Raw genomic sequence first — 18,722 nt, forward strand, 5'->3', positions numbered from 1 at the left:
TGCCTACTTTTCCAGAAAATTCTCCTCCACATAATGAAATTACGATGTAGGTAACCGAGAGTTACTAGCTATTAAATGGGCATTTGAGGAATGGAGGCACTTCCTGGAAGGAGCAATCCATCAAATCACTGTACTTAGACCACAAAAACCCCATGTATCTAGACTCCGCTAAGAGGTTGAATGCTTGACAAGCTCGCTGGGCCTTGTTCTTTTCACGGCTCAATTTTGTAGTGACGTACAGACCCGGCTCAAAAAATGTTAAAGCAGATGCCTTGTCTAGGAGTTTTGGTACCCCGGAACCTTCAGAATCTGAGCTAGAGGGTATTCTCTCCCCCAGGGGGTTCTCACTGCTGGCTCCTCTGACCTTTCACCCCTGATACACGCTGCTCAACAATCTGCCCCTGAAGCCCTTCCGGAAGGGAAACTATTTGTCCCTTTATCCTTGAGTTCGAAGGTGTTAGAAGAGACGCATGCTTCAGTCCTAGCTGGGCACCCCGGTATCAGGGGGTACTCAGGAGCTACTGTCCAGAATTTATTGGTGGCCTCATATGGCCAGGGATGTCCGATCTTTTGTGATGGCATGTCCGGTTTGCGCCAGGGAGAAGAGTCTCAGGAGATGTCCTGAGAGTCCTCTTCTCCCCTTGAACATTCCATCTAGGCTATGGTCCCATCTGTCCATGGACTTTACAACTGATTTGCCTCCCTCACTTGGGAACACTGTCATTTGGGTCATAGTCGATCGTTTCACCAAGATGGCACATTTCGTTCCGCTAGGCAAGCTACCTAATGCCAAATTGTTATCTGAAATATTTATCAAGGAGGTGGTTTGACTGCATGGATTCCAGAGGATATTGTCTTGGATAGAGGGGTAAAGTTTGTTGCTCGCTTCTGGCGAGCTTTCTGCAAAAACCTAAATATTAATTTGTCCTTTTCATCGGCATTCCATCCTGAGTCTAATGGACAAACTGAACGCATGAATCAAGAATTGATCCAGTATCTGCAACTTTTTGTTTCTGATAATCAGCTTCAGTGGACTAATTACTTACCTCTCGCCGAATTTGCAATCAATAACCATGTTAACTCGTCTTCACAAGTCCCACCGATTTTCTGTAATTATGGTTTCCATCCTCGGTTTACATTCTCTACTCCTTCCATTTCTGACACTCCATCTGCTGATACCAGGACTGATGAACTGTGCACAGTTTGGACTCAGGTTCATAAGAACCTTCAGGGTTCCCAGGAGAAACTACTTAGGCAGTCGAATAAGAGATGCACTATTTCTGCACCGTTTGTGGTTGGGGAGCAGGTGTTACTATCTTCCAAAAATTTGAAACTTAAGGTTCCGTCCTTAAAACTGGCTCTACGTTTTGTTGGCCCATTCACGATCTCTCAGGTGGTTAACCCAGTGGCATATAAAGTATCCCTTCCTGTCTCTTGGAAGATCCACAACGTCTACTATAAAGACTTGTTAAAAAGTTATGTGCCCACCCGTGACCCGCCCTCTCCTACACTGGTGCAAGGAAAATTAGAATTTGAGGTGGAGAGAATTGTTGACTCCAGGCGGGTTTGGGGCTTGATACAGTATCTGGTCCACTGAAGAGGGTACGGCCCTGAGGAACGGACATGGGTCCCTGCCAGGAATGTTCATGCCCCACATCTCGTTCGATTATTCCACAGAGCATTTCCTCTAAAGCCCGCTCCAGGTCGTGGGGGTATGGTATTCCCCCTGAGAAGGGGGGGGGGATACTGTCAGGACCGCCTGCTCACGAGGTCTCCGTGCCCGCACCACTGGTCCTATCACCTGAGCTGATCGGGTGTGGCGCAAGGGAGCCCTGGTATTGGTGACCTCCCCTGGCCGCGGGGTCCCGGACATTGGCTCCGGTCGCATGCTCCCGTGCTCAGGGGGTGGCGCCTGGATAATTGGGTTGCTGGGGATGCGGCGATGACGTTCCCGTTGCCATGACATTCTAATTAGCATGTTCTGCACTCGTTGCTGGATGTCTGGGTCTCTGCACTCGCTGACTTTGGTCTGGGTCTGGCTGCAGGCAGGCTCCCTGCCCCAATCAGCTGCTGGGGCAGGAGTTCAGACAGCATTTAAGTGTGCCTGTTTCCTTCCAGCATTGCCGATGTGTGTTTGTCTCCAGGCTTCACCCGCATTATTCTGATCTAATTTCCTGTTGTGACCCCCTGCTTTTGGACCTGACTTTGACCTCGCCTAATCCCTGGTACCACGTATTCTCCTGTTGCCAACCCGGACTTCTTGACTTGCCTCTGTGTCTGTTTGTCTCTGTATTTGTTTGTAAGTCTGACCCCCTGCCCTCTTTCCCTAGTGAGTATAAGGACCGTCGCCCAATTGTCACCCTGGGGCCTAGCCCAGGGGGGCAAGTTGGTAGGGACAGGGGTTTGCGGGTAGCTTTTAGGGACTTTCAGTACCCGGACCCCAGTTCCCTGACAGTGTGCTGGTGATTGACAGGTCCATCTGCTTATCGGCTCCTCTCGCCTCCCTTTAAGATCCAGCTCATGCTGACTGGGGGTTGCCGATGATTGTTCAGTTTACAGTGTCCTCTGAGTAGTCTAGTGGCTCTGACCTGCTGAGTGTCGGACGGCACGGTGCTATAGAAAGCTTTATGGATGAAGGAAGTGAGTTCGAATTGAATTCTATATTTGACATGCAGTCAGTGCAGAAATGGCACAGGGCAGAGGTTCCCAAGTAGCGGCTAGACAGAAAGGTGAGCCTGGCTTCCGCATTCAGGATGGATTGGAGGGGGAGAGTCTGGTACAGGGAAGGCCGTTCAGAAATGAGTTGCAATGAGTCGAGAGTGGATGATGGCAAAAGTGGGTGTTTTTAGCGTGTCCACAGTAAGAAAGCAGTGGATTCTTGTCATATTCTTGAGGTGCAGGTGACACGTTCAGGCAAAAGATTGGATTTAGAAGGTAAAGAAAATAACTTTTTCTTGCACATGTTTTTCACGAGATATCGCTGCTTTTTTTAACACGATTGTCAATGGGACTTACTAATACTAAAAACGCATGGCACAAAAATGGCACAGCACAAACTTGTGATGCGTTTTTAATAGAGATGAGCGAGCACTAAAATGCTCGGGTGCTCGTTGCTCGAGTCTAACTTTTCGCGATGCTCGAGAGTTTGTTTCGAGTAACGAACCCCATTGAAGTCAATGGGCGACTCAAGCATTTTTGTATATGACCCATGCTCCACTAAGGTTTTCATTTGTGAAAATCTGGAAAACCCAAGAAAGTGATGGAAACTACACAGAAACGGATAGGGCAGGCGAGGGGCAACATGCTGGGCTGCATCTCAGGTTCCCAGGTCCCACTATTAGGCCAAAATAGCGGCAAGAGTGGGCCCCCCACCTAACAATTTTTACTTTGGACAAACCCTCATTAGCAAGGCACACCTTAGCTAAGCACCACACTACCTCCAACCAAGCACAATCACTGCCTCTTCTCCTGTGTTACATGCTGCCCAACCCCCCCCCCCCCGCACGCGCATGACCCTGCATCCGCAGCGCACACAAAAGTGTCACTGCGCAGCCTTTAGCTGCCCTCATGCCACACGCTCACTTCATAGCCACACCACCCTCATGTCTATTTATAAGTGCGTCCACGATGAGAAGGAATGGAGGCACACATTGCAGAGGGTTGGCAGGGCCAGGTAGCGACCCTCTTTAAAAAGGGCGGGATAATAGCCCACAATGCAGTTGAGAATCAATGAGAAATTGACGTTCGATCTTCATTCCAATAAAGTGCCAACCTCCGTCAGGAGCTGCAAACGTGGGCATGAGTTACATAGCTATGGGGAATCCATGTGCCCACACAGTATTCATTCTGTCTAGGTGTCAGATAGCTCAATCGACACCGCAAGGGGAAAGCCATCTGCACTCTGCCCACTACCCAAGTCGGTCAGTGTCTTTGTGCCAGACAGGTCAAACACCGCGATGGGAAGTCTGTGTGCACCAACAGCATAGGTGGGTCCAACGCAACCCAAGACATGAACAATAAAGAAATCAGAGTGGCCAAACATGCCAGACTTACACTGCGCCGATCACAGCTTCAGCAATTGTAGGCAGGAAGCAGATTTCGATGCTAGTACACCTGTGAAGGTCTCATTAAATCCGTTACGTTTTCTTTCACCGCTCCAAAGACTGGATTAGCCAGCAAAAAGTTCCACAGGCCCAACCTGGTGCCGTTGCAGTTCCCCCGGGATATAGGCCTCGGCCAACAGCTTCAGCAATCGTAGGCAGGAAGCGCAGTTCGATGCTAGTACACCTGTGAAGGTCTCATTAATGCAGTTATGCTCCTCTCCTGTGGCCCAAACGAGTTTCTCAGATAACTGTGGTAACACGGAAGAAAATACATGATGCCCAGTGCTGATCCCCTGACCCCAAGCAGGAGGAGGAGGTGGCATTACAAACCCAAGACACCATGACCAGGACCCACTATAGTCTGTGTGGGAAGCACGTTAGCGGGCCCAAGGTCAGGCTCAGTTCCAATCCTCGACCTTTGTGACCCAAGGTGCCCTGAGTTACATAGCAATGGGAAATCCATGTGTTGCAACATAGATAGCTCTACACTGGAAGGGGCAGTATTTAAGTTCCTTGGCCTAGCCTATGCTGTAAGTGCACAAAGATGGTATTACACAGGAAGAAATCTGTGTGCCCAACCATGGGAGAGTTTCGCCCCACCAAGCAACTTGGTCTCGGCCAGCAATTCTGGCCTAGTCAGTCACTGTATTATTTGTGCCACATAGGTAAAACACCGGGATGGGAAGACTTAGTGCACCCATAGTATAGACAGACCGCTGTAACATTCCTGTAGCAAAGGTATGAACAGACCCCAGGAACATTTCTGTAGCAGCAGTAAAGGCAGATCCCTGTAACATTTTTGTAGCTGCAGTATAGGCAGACCCCAGTACCATTTCTGTAGTAGAGGTATTGGCAGACCCTAGTAACATTTCTCTAGCAGCAGTATGGGCAGACCCCAGTAACAATTATGTAGCAGAAGTATAGACCGACCCCAGTACCATTTTTGTAGCAGCAGTATAGGCAGACCCCAGTACCATTTCTATTGTGGAAGTATAGGCAGACCCCAGTAACATTTCTCTAGCAGCAGTATATACAGACCCCTGTAAGATTTCTGTAGCAGCAGTATCAGTAGACCCCTGTAACACTTATTTAGCAGAAGCATATGCAGACCCCAGCACCATTTCTGTAGCAGCAGTATAGGCTGTGAGGAAGGAGGAGCAGCAGCCAGAGGATTCAGAGTTTCAGCAGTGGACGGCGTAGAAGACTGGGTGCCCGATACATTGCTGGATGCATTTTCTGCCATCCACGACAGGACCTGCTCACACTGCTCTGTTTGCAATAAAGGTCTACAACGTGGACCCATAAATTGTGATATGAAGCTGGGGACCCCAGAAACTTGCGTCTCTCCTAATCCCGCAGCAGCCGGCTGGGATACACCTGGACCAGGAACTTGGCCTGTGCCCACACCCTCACTTGGAACTCTGTATCCTCGCCCGCGTCCATATCCTCGACCCCTACCCCTCAGCATGGTGGATTACGAATAGAGCAGACACTGACCGCTGTAAATAATTATGGAATTATATGCGTACACTTTCACGCAGAGAGCGGAATCGTAATGCTAACTCCAGGCAAAAAAAAATGGAAGGAAGGCCGCAAACAGGCCTAGCAATGCAATAGTGATGCACCAAAACTCCCACCAGGCACCCAGTAAAATGCAGACGGTCAGAGGTAGCCCAACGAAGGAGCTTTTGGTTTTTTTTTTTGAAAAAGAAGACAGGCTATATACTGTGTATATCACTTTCCCTCTATAAGTACATGTGTTGGCCGTATGCTGTGTGTCTCTAATTCACTGCAGACACAGTCCGGTGTAAATAATCTTGGAATTATTTGCGTAGACTTTGTCGCTGAGAGCGGTATAGTAAGGCAAACTCCAGGCAGAAAAAAAGTCAGGAAGGCCGCAAACAGGCCTAAGTGCAATAGTGTGGGACTACAACTCCCATTAGACAACCTGTAAAATGCACACGGTCAGAGGTAGCCCTAAGAAGGAACGTTGGGGTTCTTGTACACAGGATCCTACACTACCACTCTCCCTATCTCAGCAACGCTGTCCCTATGCTATGTAGTACAGACTGCAGCCTGAGGACGCTATAGCTGTAATGGGGCTGCACGCCCGATATAAAAAAAAAATTAAAAAAATTGCAGAACTGCTACCAGCAGCCATAACAGTAATGCACATGGTCAGATGTGGCCCTAAGAAGGACCGTTGGGGTTCTTGTACACAGGATCCTACACTAACACTTTCCCTATAGCAGCACCAGCACTGTCCCTGATCTCTCCCAGTGTGTGACTGTGGCAAGCCGCGGGCGGACCAACTTTAAGTACTCGGGGGTCACTTGATCTCGCCAGCCACTTACTGCGGGGGGGTGGGATAGGGCTAGAACGTCACAGGAGGAAGTTATAATGCCTTCCCTGCATTTCTATTGGCCAGAAAATGGCACAAAACTTTCAGGGAAGGAAATGAAATTGACTCGAACATCGCGTGGTGCTCGCCTCAAGTAACGAGCATCTCGAGTACCCTAATACTCGAATGAGCATCAAGCTCGGACGAGTACGCTCGCTCATCTCTAGTTTTTAACATTAGAAAGTCCCATTGACAATCGTGTGAAAAAAATGCAGCAATATCGAGTGAAAAAACGTGCAAGAAAAATGCAAGTGTGTATGAGCCCTAAGGCAGGTAAGGGGTAATAATTAGGAGCAGTGGAAGGTGGATCAGGATTGGGTAAAATATCCCCTACTGCTCTGCATGTGAACTGTGCATAGGTGAGGATAAAAGGGAGGGTCTAATTTGAATACGGTGCACTAGAGGTGGGCTTTGGAAACAGGTTCTAAAGCTAACAGCAAAGATGAGGATAGAGGTATCAGCATTAGTGATAGTTGTGAAGTGCAAGGCATTCAGACGGAGTTCATGGCCTATCTGTTTCCTGCAGAGTCGAACTGCCATTTGTAACTGAGTGAAACACTTGATTAAAGGGGTTGTCTCGCGGCAGCAAGTGGGGTTATACACTTCTGTATGGTCATATTAATGCACTTTGTAATATACATCGTGCATTAAATATGAGCCATACAGAAGTTATTCACTTATCTGCTCCGTTGCTGGCGTCCTCGTCTCCATGGTGCCGTCTAACGCTGTCTTCTCCTTCCATTTGAATGCGCTTGCGCTGTGCGGTCTTCTGCTGTGTTCAATGGAGCCGCTCCGGTGTGCTCGCGCCGCCGAGGTCTTCTGCGCATGCGCAGACCAGCTCTCCGGCACGAGCACGCCGGAGCGGCTTCATTGAACACAGCAGAAGACCGCACAGCGCAAGCGCGTCTAAATGGAAGGAGAAGACAGCGTTAGACGGCACCATGGAGACAAGGACGCCAGCAACGGAACAGGTAAGTGTATAACTTCTGTATGGCTCATATTTAATGCACGATGTATATTACAAAGTGCATTAATATGGCCATACAGAAGTGTATAACCCCACTTGCTGCCGCGAGACAACCCCTTTAAGCTCACACTTCATACAGCTCACCTGCGTAGATACCACTCACATTAATATAATGGTAATACTGATTTTATCATACAACTTAGGATACAACAAGGATACAGCTGAGAGTGGCTATATCACATCTACAGTAAAGTCACCAAATATCATAATTGGCTCATCACTATCCACCTCAATGTTGTCACAGATGAGTCCAATTGTTGGTGAATATTTGATCATCGCACCAAACAGCAACATTTCCATATCAAATATTGACACATCAGGATGAATGTAAACACTGCCTAGTATAAATCTCACTACACCATTGTACAACACTTTAACCACAGAAATATCACCAATATCAATGTCAATCGATCATCCGTAGTTTGACCGATCTATCACTACAGGCTCACATTCAGTTGAAAAGTTTATATTTCTAAAGATTGCTATACGGCTTGCTCATGTGTAGCAAGGGAGGTGGGTGGAAGTGGCTGTTTGCAATGGGAGGGGGCAGAGGCAGTGCTTAGTTCTGCAACTCTCATTGCTGGCTGAGGACAAGGGATGGGGAGGGGGGCGGTTGCTTAGCTCAGCCCTCATTCTGCCTACTCCCATTGTAAACAGCCAGAGGGAAGGAGAGAGGAGGTTAGCTGGCAAGGGAGAGGGGAGGTGAGGAAACAGCATTGTGGCCTTGGCGTATATGCGCCGTGGCCCATGCCATCTGAATGGATGCACAAATGTTACAATTGTGTGCCCATTCACATGTTTTTACGGCATTGGTGGGCACACATAAAAACACCTATAGCCGTGTGAAAAAGGCCTGAGATTGATGTTCGCTGTGTGTCTAGTGATCAATGTTAATTTCAATGCATCATTTATGCTATGTCTGAACTTTTAAATCATGTCTCTTACATTTGATTCATGTCATCTTGCCTATTTCTTCATTTCATAACTATAATCCTAAGCAACAGATGTGTTGTTGCTGTTATTGTAGATGCTGTTCTAAACCTTATTTCTTACAAAATTATCTTTCCTTCTTCGAGGCTGTGATTGTCCCTCTTCACTGGCGAATAGAGATGAGCGAGCACCAAAATGCTCGGGTGCTCGTTACTCGGGACGAAATTATCGCGATGCTCGAGGGTTCGTTTCGAGTAACGAACCCCATTGAAGTCAATGGGCGACCCGAGCATTTTTGTATATCGCCGATGCTCGCTAAGGTTTCCATTTGTGAAAATCGGGGCAATTCAAGAAAGTGATGGGAACGACACAGCAACGAATAGGGCAGGCGAGGGGCTACATGTTGGGCTGCATCTCAAGTTCCCAGGTCCCACTATTAAGCCACAATAGCGGCAAGAGTGCCCCCCCCCAACAACTTTTACTTCTGAAAAGCCCTCATTAGCAATGCATACCTTAGCTAAGCACCACACTACCTCCAACAAAGCACAATTACTGCCTGCATGACAATCCGCTGCCACTTCTCCTGGGTTACATGCTGCCCAACCGCCACCCCCCCCCCCCCCGCGCGCACGACGCAGTGTCCACAGCGCACACCAAAGTGTCTCTGCGCAGCCTTCAGCTGCACTCATGCCACGCCACCCTCATGTCTATTTATAAGTGCGTCTGCCATGAGGAGGAACGGCAGGCACACACTGCAGAGGGTTGGCATGGCTAGGCAGCGACCCTCTTTAAAAGGGGCGGGGCGATAGCCCACAGTGCTGTACAGAAGCAATGAGAAATATAATCCTGTGCCACCGCCATCAGGAGCTGCACACATGGGCATAACAATGGGGAACCTATGTGCCACACACTATTCATTCTGTCAAGGTGTCTGCATGCCCCAGTCAGACCGCGGTTTTTTATAAATAGTCACAGGCAGGTACAACTCCGCAATGGGAATTCCGTGTGCACCCACAGCATGGGTGGCTCCCTGGAACCCACCGGCTGTACATAAATGTATCCCATTGCAGTGCCCATCACAGCTGAGGTAACGTCCGATTAAATGCAGGTGGGCTTCGGCCCACACTGCATGCCCCAACCTGACCGGGCTTTTTAATTCATAGACACAGGCAGGTACAACTCCCTATTGTGAAGTCCCTGTGGACCGACAGCATGGGTGGGTGCAAGGAAGCCACTGGCGGCACATAAATATATCCCATAGCATTGCCCATCACAGCTGAGGTAATGTCATGTTAAATGCAGGTGGGCTTCGGCCCACACTGCATGCCCCAGTCAGACAGGGTTTCTTTAGTAGCTTACACATGTAGTTACAACTCCGTGTGGACCGACAGCATGGGTGGCTCCCTGGAACCCACCGGCGGTATAAATATATCCCATTGCAGTGCCCAGCACAGCTGATGTAACGTCAGCTGTAATGCAGGTGGGCAAAAAATTAATTGGATTACACTGTAGGCGAGGGCCCCAAAAAATTGGTGAATTGGTTTATGTGGCTTAATTGGTAACTAGGCCTGGAGGCAGCCCAGCTAAAATAAAAATTGGTTCAGGTGAAAGTTTCAACGCTTTAATGAGCATTGAAACGTATAAAAATTGTTTACAAAAATTATATGACTGAGCCTTGTGGGCCTAAGAAAAATTGCCCGTTCGGTGTGATTACGTGAGGTTTCAGGAGGAGGAGCAGGAGGAGGAGGAGGAATATTATACACAGATTGATGAAGCTAAAAGGTCCACGTTTTTGATGGTGATAGAGAACAATGCTTCCATATGCGGGTGCAGCCTACGTATTGCTTAGGTATCGCTGCTGTCCACTGGTGAAGAAGAGAAGTCTGGGGAAATCCAGGCTTTGTTCATCTTGATGAGTGTAAGCCTGTCGGCACTGTCGGTTGACAGGTGGGTACGCTTATCCGTGATGATTCCCCCAGCCACACCAAACACCCTCTCTGACAAGACGCTAGCCGCAGGACAAGCAAGCACCTCCAGGGCATACAGCGCGAGTTCAGGCCACATGTCCAGCTTCGACACCTAGTAGTTGAAGGGGGCAGAGGCGTCACCGAGGACGGTCGTGCGATCGGCTACGTACTCCCTCACCATCCTTTTACAGAGCTCCCGCCAACTCAGCCTTGACTTGGGAGCGGTGACACAGTCTTGCTGGGGAGACATAAAGCTGGCAAAGGCCTTGGAGAATGTTCCCCTGCCTGCGCTGTACATGCTGCCTGATCTCTGCGCCTCCCCTGCTACCTGGCCCTCGGAACTGCGCCTTCTGCCACTAGCGCTGTCGGATGGGAAGTTTACCATCAGTTTTTCCACCAGCGCCCTGTGGTATAGCATCATTCTGGAACCCTTTTCCTCTTCGGGAATGAGAGTGGAAAGGTTCTCCTTATACCATGGGTCGAGCAGTGTGTACACCCAGTAACCCGTAGTGGCCAGAATGCGTCTAACGCGAGGGTCACGAGAAAGGCATCCTAACATGAAGTCAGCCATGTGTGCCAGGGTACCTGTACGCAACACTAGGAAGATCACTTTCAGGATCCTCCTCCTCCTCCTCCTCCGGCCATACACGCTGAAAGGATGACAGGCAAGCAGCATGTGTACCCTCAGCAGTGGGCCAAGCTGTCTGTTCCCCCTCCTCCTCATGCTCCTCCCCCTCCTCCTCCTCCTCCTCAACGCGCTGAGATATAGACATGAGGGTGCTCTGACTATCCATACTGTCTTCCCACGCCTCTGTTTCCGAGTGCAAAGCGTCTGCCTTTATGCTTTGCAGGGAACTTCTCAAGAGGCATAGCAGAGGAATGGTGACGCTAATGATTGCAGCATCCCCGCTCACCATCTGGGTAGACTCCTCAAAGTTTCCAAGGACCTGGCAGATGTCTGCCAACCAGGCCCACTCTTCTGTAAAGAATTGAGGAGGCTGACTCCCACTACGCCGCCCATGTTGGAGTTGGTATTCCACTATAGCTCTACGCTGCTCATAGAGCCTGGCCAACATGTGGAGCGTAGAGTTCCACGTCGCACAGCAGTCGGTGCACTGGCAGATTAAACCGATGTTGGAGGGTCCGCAGGGTGGCAGCGTCCGTCTTGGAGTTACCGAAATGTGCGCCGAGCCGGCGCACCTTTCCGAGCAGGTATGACAAGTGTGGGTAGCTTTTCAGAAAGCGCTGAACCACCAAATTAAAGACATGGGCCAGTCATGGCACGTGCGTGAGGCTGCCGAGCTGCAGAGCCGCCACCAGGTTACGGCCGTTGTCACACACGACCATGCCCGGTTGGAGGCTCAGCGGCGAAAGCCAGCAGTTGGTCTGCTCTGTCAGACCCTGCAGCAGTTCGTGGGCCGTGTGCCTCTTCTCTCCTAAGCTGAGTAGTTTCAGCACGGCCTGCTGACGCTTGCCCACTGCTGTGCTGCCACGCCGCGCGACACCGACTGCTGGCGACGTGCTGCTGCTGACACATCTTGATTGCGAGACAGAGGTTGCGTTGGAGGAGGAGGAGGAGGAGGGTGCTTTAGTGGAGGAAGCAAACACCACCGCAGATACCACCACCGAGCTGGGGCCCGCAATTCTGGGGGTGGGTAGGACGTGAGCGGTCCCAGGCTCTGACTCGGTCCCAGCCTCCACTAAATTCACCCAATGTGCCGTCAGGGAGATATAGTGGCCTTGCCCGCCTGTGCTTGTCCACGTGTCCGTTGTTAAGCGGACCTTTGCAGTAACCGCGTTGGTGAGGGCGCGTACAATGTTGCGGGAGACGTGGTCGTCCCGGGCTGGGACGGCACATCAAGAAAAGTAGTGGAAACTGGGAACCGAGTAGCACGGGGCCGCTGCCGCCATCATGCTTTTGAAAGCCTCCGTTTCTACAAGCCTATACGGCAGCATCTCCAGGCTGATCAATTTGGCAATGTGCACGTTTAACGCTTGAGCGTGCGGGTGCGTAGCGGCGTACTTGCGCTTGCGCTCAAACAGTGGTGCTAGCGACGTCTGGACGCTGCGCTGAGAGACATTGCTGGATGGGGCCGAGGACAGCGGAGGTGAGGGTGTGGGTGCAGGCCAGGAGACGGTAGTGCCTGTGTCCTCAGAGGGGGGTTGGATCTCAGTGGCAGGTTGGGGCACAGGGGGAGAGGCAGTGGTGCAAACCGGAGGCGGTGAACGGCCTTCGTCCCACCTTGTGGGGTGCTTGGCCATCATATGCCTGCGCATGCTGGTGGTGGTGGCTCCCCAGCTGATCTTGGCGCGACAAAGGTTGCACACCACTGTTCGTCGGTCGTCAGGCGTCTCTGTGAAAAACTGCCACACCGTAGAGCACCTTGACCTCTGCAGGGTGGTATGGCGCGAGAGGGCGCTTTGGGAAACAGTTGGTGGATTATTCGGTCTGGCCCTGCCTCTACCCCTGGCCACCGCACTGGCTCGGCCTGTGCCCACACCCTGACTTGGGCCTCTACGTCCTCGTCCACGTCCTCTAGGCCTACCCCTATCCCTCAGCATGGTGTATTACCAGTAGTGCAGAAACAGAACGCTGTAATTAAATGTGCCGCTTATTGGCCTGTGGTTGGAGGCTCACTTCGCTTACCGAACGCACAGCAGAGTCAGGAAATAATTTTGCGCAAGCCTGCTGTAACACTTAGCTGGCTGCGTATGAATTAGGAGGACAACTACACCCAGCACAGACCCAGTACACTGAGGACAGTCACAGGCAGCCCAAATAGATTTTTTTTTCCCAAATGTTTTTGGAAAGGCCCACTGCCTATATTCAATAAATATATGTCTTCTGTCCCTGCCTCACCACCACTACTGGCCCTGGAGTATGTATAATTACTGCAGGGCGCAATGCAAAAAGCAGCCTCCACACTACTGCACACGGTTAGATGTGGCCCTAATAAGGACTGTTGGGGTTCTTGAAGCCTAAAATACTCCTAACACTCTCCCTATAGCAGCTCCAGCACCAACAGCACTTTCCCTGATCTCTGTCAGAATGCATCTGTGGCGAGCCGCGGGAGGGGCCGACTTATATACTCGGGTGACACCTGATCTCGCCAGCCACTCACTGCAGGGGGGTGGTATAGGGCTTGAACGTCGCAGGGGGAAGTTGTAATGCCTTCCCTGTCTTTCTATTGGCCAGAAAAGCGCGCTAACGTCTCAGAGATGAAAGTAACTCGAACATCGCGTGGTACTCGTCACGAGTAACGAGCATCTCGAACACGCTAATACTCGAACGAGTATCAAGCTCGGACGAGTACGTTCGCTCATCTCTACTGGCGAAAGAGGGCACTAGTATCATGCTTTGAAATCCATGTGAAAGAATCAGAAAGAGGTGTATTTTGTGTGTGGTTGTATGATTGCTGTGTGAAAGAATGACGCGTGATGTTAAAATGTGATCTGGTTGGTATAAACCATATTTTTGCTCTATTAACCGCACTGGATGATAAGACACACATAGGTTTTAAAGGAATAAAATAGGGAAAAAATATTTTCAACTCTCCCAGACCAGGCAGTGAGGGGGGTATTACAGTGTAAATGTAATGGTGGTCTTATTACTTGTCACCCAACTTTCTAGGAGCCCTGAATGCCATGTCTGACTACTTATAGCAATGTATGTTTTATATATGCTTGCACAATTCTGCAGCTGGCATTCAGGATCCTGGAGTAGTTGACTGACATTGTAATGATGTTCCCATTAGTTGTCACTTAATTTTCCAGGAGCCCTGCATGGCATGTCTCATTATGGTGATGCATGGTGTATGCATATGTGCACAACTAGGCACAAATGTATACTACATATAGACAGCTCTTTCTCCCCTTCCCCCTCTGCTATGTAGCCAGTAGACATGAGAGACATCTATATAACTACAGCTGATTAATGAATCGGGGGAAGAGCAGCAGTTCCCCCTCACTAATCAGCCGTACTACAGGCGCTGAGCACTGCTATGGAACTGACTTCTTCTTTATCACATTGGCTTCACAAGAGGAGCCACCAGCCCCTACAACAGCTGATTAATGAGCTGTCTGCTGTTCCCCTTCCTCCAGCAGTCAGCAAGCTTGCTTTGTATGCAAATGGTTGGCTGCTCTGTGAGAAGGATTTGCAATCCTTTTCAGCTGCCATCCAGGTCTGATTTCAGTTCCTTTGCTCTATAGGACACACTGATTCCCCCCCTTCACTTTGGAAGGAAAAAGTGCATCTTAGGCCTCTTTCACACGAGCGTATATTGTCCGCCATTTTCATGTCTGGCCGATATACGTTACAATTTGATGCACTGGATTCTAAAATTGTATTTTCTAATTTCTAAAATTGTATTTTTTTCCTTCTTCTTTGCTTACATTCATTCAAAGACTGTGGGAATAAAATACACAGTACTCCTCTAGATGAATTCATTAAGCGGTCCAGTTTTCAAAATGTAATCACTGAGGCAGTCACAGAAGTCTATACCATAAATTTAAAGTCCTATCACAGAATAAACATTAGTTAAAATCGCCAAATTTTATTAATAATCATTAAAAATTACGAGGGCTAATACAAACAAACTCACACAAAACAACAATCAAAGCACGATGGAGAACCGATTCCTGTTCGGAACGGATGAGCTGACAGTACTAAACTGATCAGTTCTCACATCAGGTTTGCAGAGGGAATGATCTTTGGGACTTATTCACTGACAATGAAAAACGAATAGAGATGAGCGAGAATACTCGTCCGAGCTTGATGCTCGCTTGAGTATTAGGTTGTTCGAGATGCTCGTTACCCGAGACGAGCATCACGCGTTACTCGAGTCAATTCCATTTCCTTCCCTGCATATTTAGCGCCATTTTCTGGCCAATAGACATGCAAGTAAGGCATTTTAACTTCCTCCTGTGACGTGCCAGCCCTATCCCACCCCCCTGCAGTGAGTGGCTGGCGAGATCAAGTGACCGCCGAGTATTTAAAGCGGTCCCGCCCGTGGCTCGCCTCAGACACACGCTGGCAGAAATTAGGTAGGGTGCTGCTGGTGCTATAGTGAGAGTGCTGGCGTCTTCAAGAACCCCAACGGTCCTTCTTAAGGCCACATCTGACCGTGTACATTACTGTTGTGGCTGCTTGGAGCAGTTTTGCACTATTTTTTTTTTAACTTCCTGGGGTCGTGCAGGCTATAGCGTTCACAGTCTGCAGTCAATTATACAGAGTATAGGGGCAGTACTGGTGAGGCAGTGACAGTGGTAGTGTAGAATCCTGTCTACAAGAACCCCAAAGGTCCTTCTTAGGGCTACCTCTGACCGTGTGCATTTTACTGCCTGACTGCTGGGAGTTGTAGTGCCTCACTATTACCCAGCTAGACCTTTCTGCAGCCTTGCGTATCATTTTTTTTCTGACTGCAGTTTGCGTTACATAACCGCTGTCAGCCTCCAACTGGACGCCAATAATTCCATAATTTTTTTACACTGCTCTGTGTGTGCCGTCAACTTCACGCACAGCGTGCGGCGACAGCCCCTGATAGAGGGAAAGTCATATACACGCTATATAGCCTGTATTCTTTTTCAAAAAATTTTAAAAAAAAGATCCTTCTTAGGGCTACCTTTGACCATGTGCATTTTACTGCCTGGCTGCTGGGAGTTATAGTGCCTCACTATTACCCAGCTATTCTGCAGCCTTCCTTATTCTTTGTTTCTGCCTGGAGTTTGCATAACATAACCACTGTCAGTGTGAAAGTGTACACCAATAATTCCATAATTATTCACAACGCTCTGTGTCTGCTCTATTCGTAATACACAATGATGAGGGGTAGGGGTAGGGCTAGAGGACGTGGACGCGGGTGAGGACGAGAACGCGGAGGTCCAATAAGGGTGTGGGCACAGGCCGAGTTCCTGGTCCAGGTGAATCGCATCCGGCTGCTGCGGGATTAGGAGAGAGGCAAGTTTCTGGGGCCCCCAGTTTCCTATCACAATTTTTGGGTCCACATGGTAGACTTTTATTACAAACAGAGCAGTGTGAGCAGGTACTGTCGTGGATGGCAGAAAATGCATCCAGCAATGTATCGACCACCCAGTCTTCTACGCCGTCCACTGCTGCAACTCTGAATCCTCTCGCTGCTGCTCCTCCTTCCTCCCAGCCTCCTCAATACATGAAAATGACACATTCTGATGAGCAGACAGACTCCCAGGAACTGTTCTCGGGCCCCTGCCTTGATTGGGAAAAAATGGTTCCTCTCTCTCACCGGAGGAGTTTGTTGTGACCAATGCCAAACCTTTGGAAAGTTCCCGGGGTCCGGGTGAAGAGGCTGGGGACTTACGGCAACTGTCTCAAGAGCTTTCAGTGGATGAGGAAGAATAGGATGATGAGACACAGTTGTCTATCAGTGAGGTAGTAGTAAGGGCAGTTAGTCCGAGGGAGGAGCGCACAGAGGATTCAGAGGAATAGCCGCTGGACGATGAGGTGACTGACCCCACCTGGTTCGCTAAGCCATCTGAGGACAGGTCTTCAGAGGGGGAGGCAATTGCAGCAGCAGGAAAGGTTGGAAGAGGCAGTGGGGTGGCCAGGGGTAGAGGCAGGGCCAGAGCGAAAACTCCCCCAACTGTTTCCCAAAGCACCCCCTCGCGCCAAGCCACCCTGCAAAGGCTTAGGTCTTCAAAAGGTGTGGATGTTTTTCAGTGAGAGCGCGGATGACCGACGAACAGTGGTGTGCAACCTGTGTCGCGCCAAGATCAGCCGGGGAGCCACCAGTACCAGCCTCACCACTACCAGCATGCGCAGGCATATGATGGCCAAGCACCCCACAAGGTGGGACGAAGGCCGTTCACCACCTCCGGGTCGCACCACTGCCTCTTCCCTTGTGTCAAATCTGCCACTCAGATCCAACCCCCCTCTCAGGGCACAGGTACGAGCGCCTCCCGGCCAGCACCCACACCCTCACCTCCGCTGTCCTCGGCCCTATCCAGCAATGTCTCACTGCGTAGCGTCCAGCTGTCACTAGAGCAAGCGCAAATACGCCACCATGCACCCACACGCTCAAGCTTTAAACATGCACATTGCGAAATTGAACAGCCTGGAGATGCTGCCGTACAGGCTTGTGGAAACGGAAGCTTTCAAAAACATGATGGCGGCAGCGGTCCCACGCTACTCGGTCACCAGTCGCCACTACTTTTCCCAGTGTGCCGTCCCAGCCCTACACCAGCATGTCTCCCGCAACATCAATCATGCCCTCACCAACGCGGTTACTGGGAAGGTCCACTTAACCATGGACACATGGACAAGTACGGGCGAGCAGGGCCAGTATATCTCCCTGACGGCACATTGGGTGAATTTGGTGGAGGCTTGGACCGAGTCAGAGCCTGGGACCGCACACGTCCTACCCACACGCAGAATTGTGGGTCCTTCCTCGATTCTGGTATCTGCGGCGGTCTATGCCACCTCCTCTAAACCCTCCACCTCCTCCTACGCAACCACTACCACTCAATTAAGAAATGTAAGCAGCACGTTGTCAGCAGTCGGTGTGGCGCGGCGTGGCAGCACAGTGGTGGGCAAGTGTCAGCAGGCCGTGCTGAAACTACTCAGCCTAGGTGAAAAGAGGCACACGGCCCCCGAACTGTTGCAGGGTCTGACAGAGCAGACCGACCTTTGGCTTTCGCCGCTGAGCCTCCAATCGGGCATGGTCGCGTGTGACAACGGCCGTAACCTGGTGGCGGCTCTGCAGCTCGGCAGCCTCACACACGTGCCATGCCTGACCCACGTCTTCAATCCAGTGGTTCAGCGGTTTCTGAAAAACTACCCGCACTTATCTGACCTGTACGGCAAGGTGCGCCGCATCTGCGTAAATTTCCGCAAGTCCACCACGGACGCTGCCACCCTGAGGACCCTGCAACATCGGTTTAATCTGCCAGAGCACCGACTGCTGTGCGACGTGCCCACATGGTGGAATTCTACGCTGCACATGTTGGCCAGGCTGTATGAGCAGCGTAGAGCAATAGTGGAATACCGAGGAGTGGGCCTGGATGGCAGATATCTGCCAGGTCCTTGGAAACTTTGAGGAGTCTACCCAGATGGTGAGCGGCAATGCTGCAATCATTAGCGTCACCATTCCTCTGCTTTGCCTGCTGAGAAGTTCGCTGAAAAGCATAAAGGCTGATGCTTTGTGGTCGGAACGAGAGACGGGGGAAGAGAGTATGTCGCTTGATTGTCAGAGCACCCTCATGTCTATATCTCAGCGCATTTTGGAGGAGGAGGAGGAGCAGGGGGAGGAGCAGAAGGAGGA

The sequence above is a fragment of the Eleutherodactylus coqui genome, chromosome 7, assembly GCF_035609145.1.
Source record: "Eleutherodactylus coqui strain aEleCoq1 chromosome 7, aEleCoq1.hap1, whole genome shotgun sequence".
Lineage (NCBI taxonomy): Eukaryota > Metazoa > Chordata > Amphibia > Anura > Eleutherodactylidae > Eleutherodactylus > Eleutherodactylus coqui.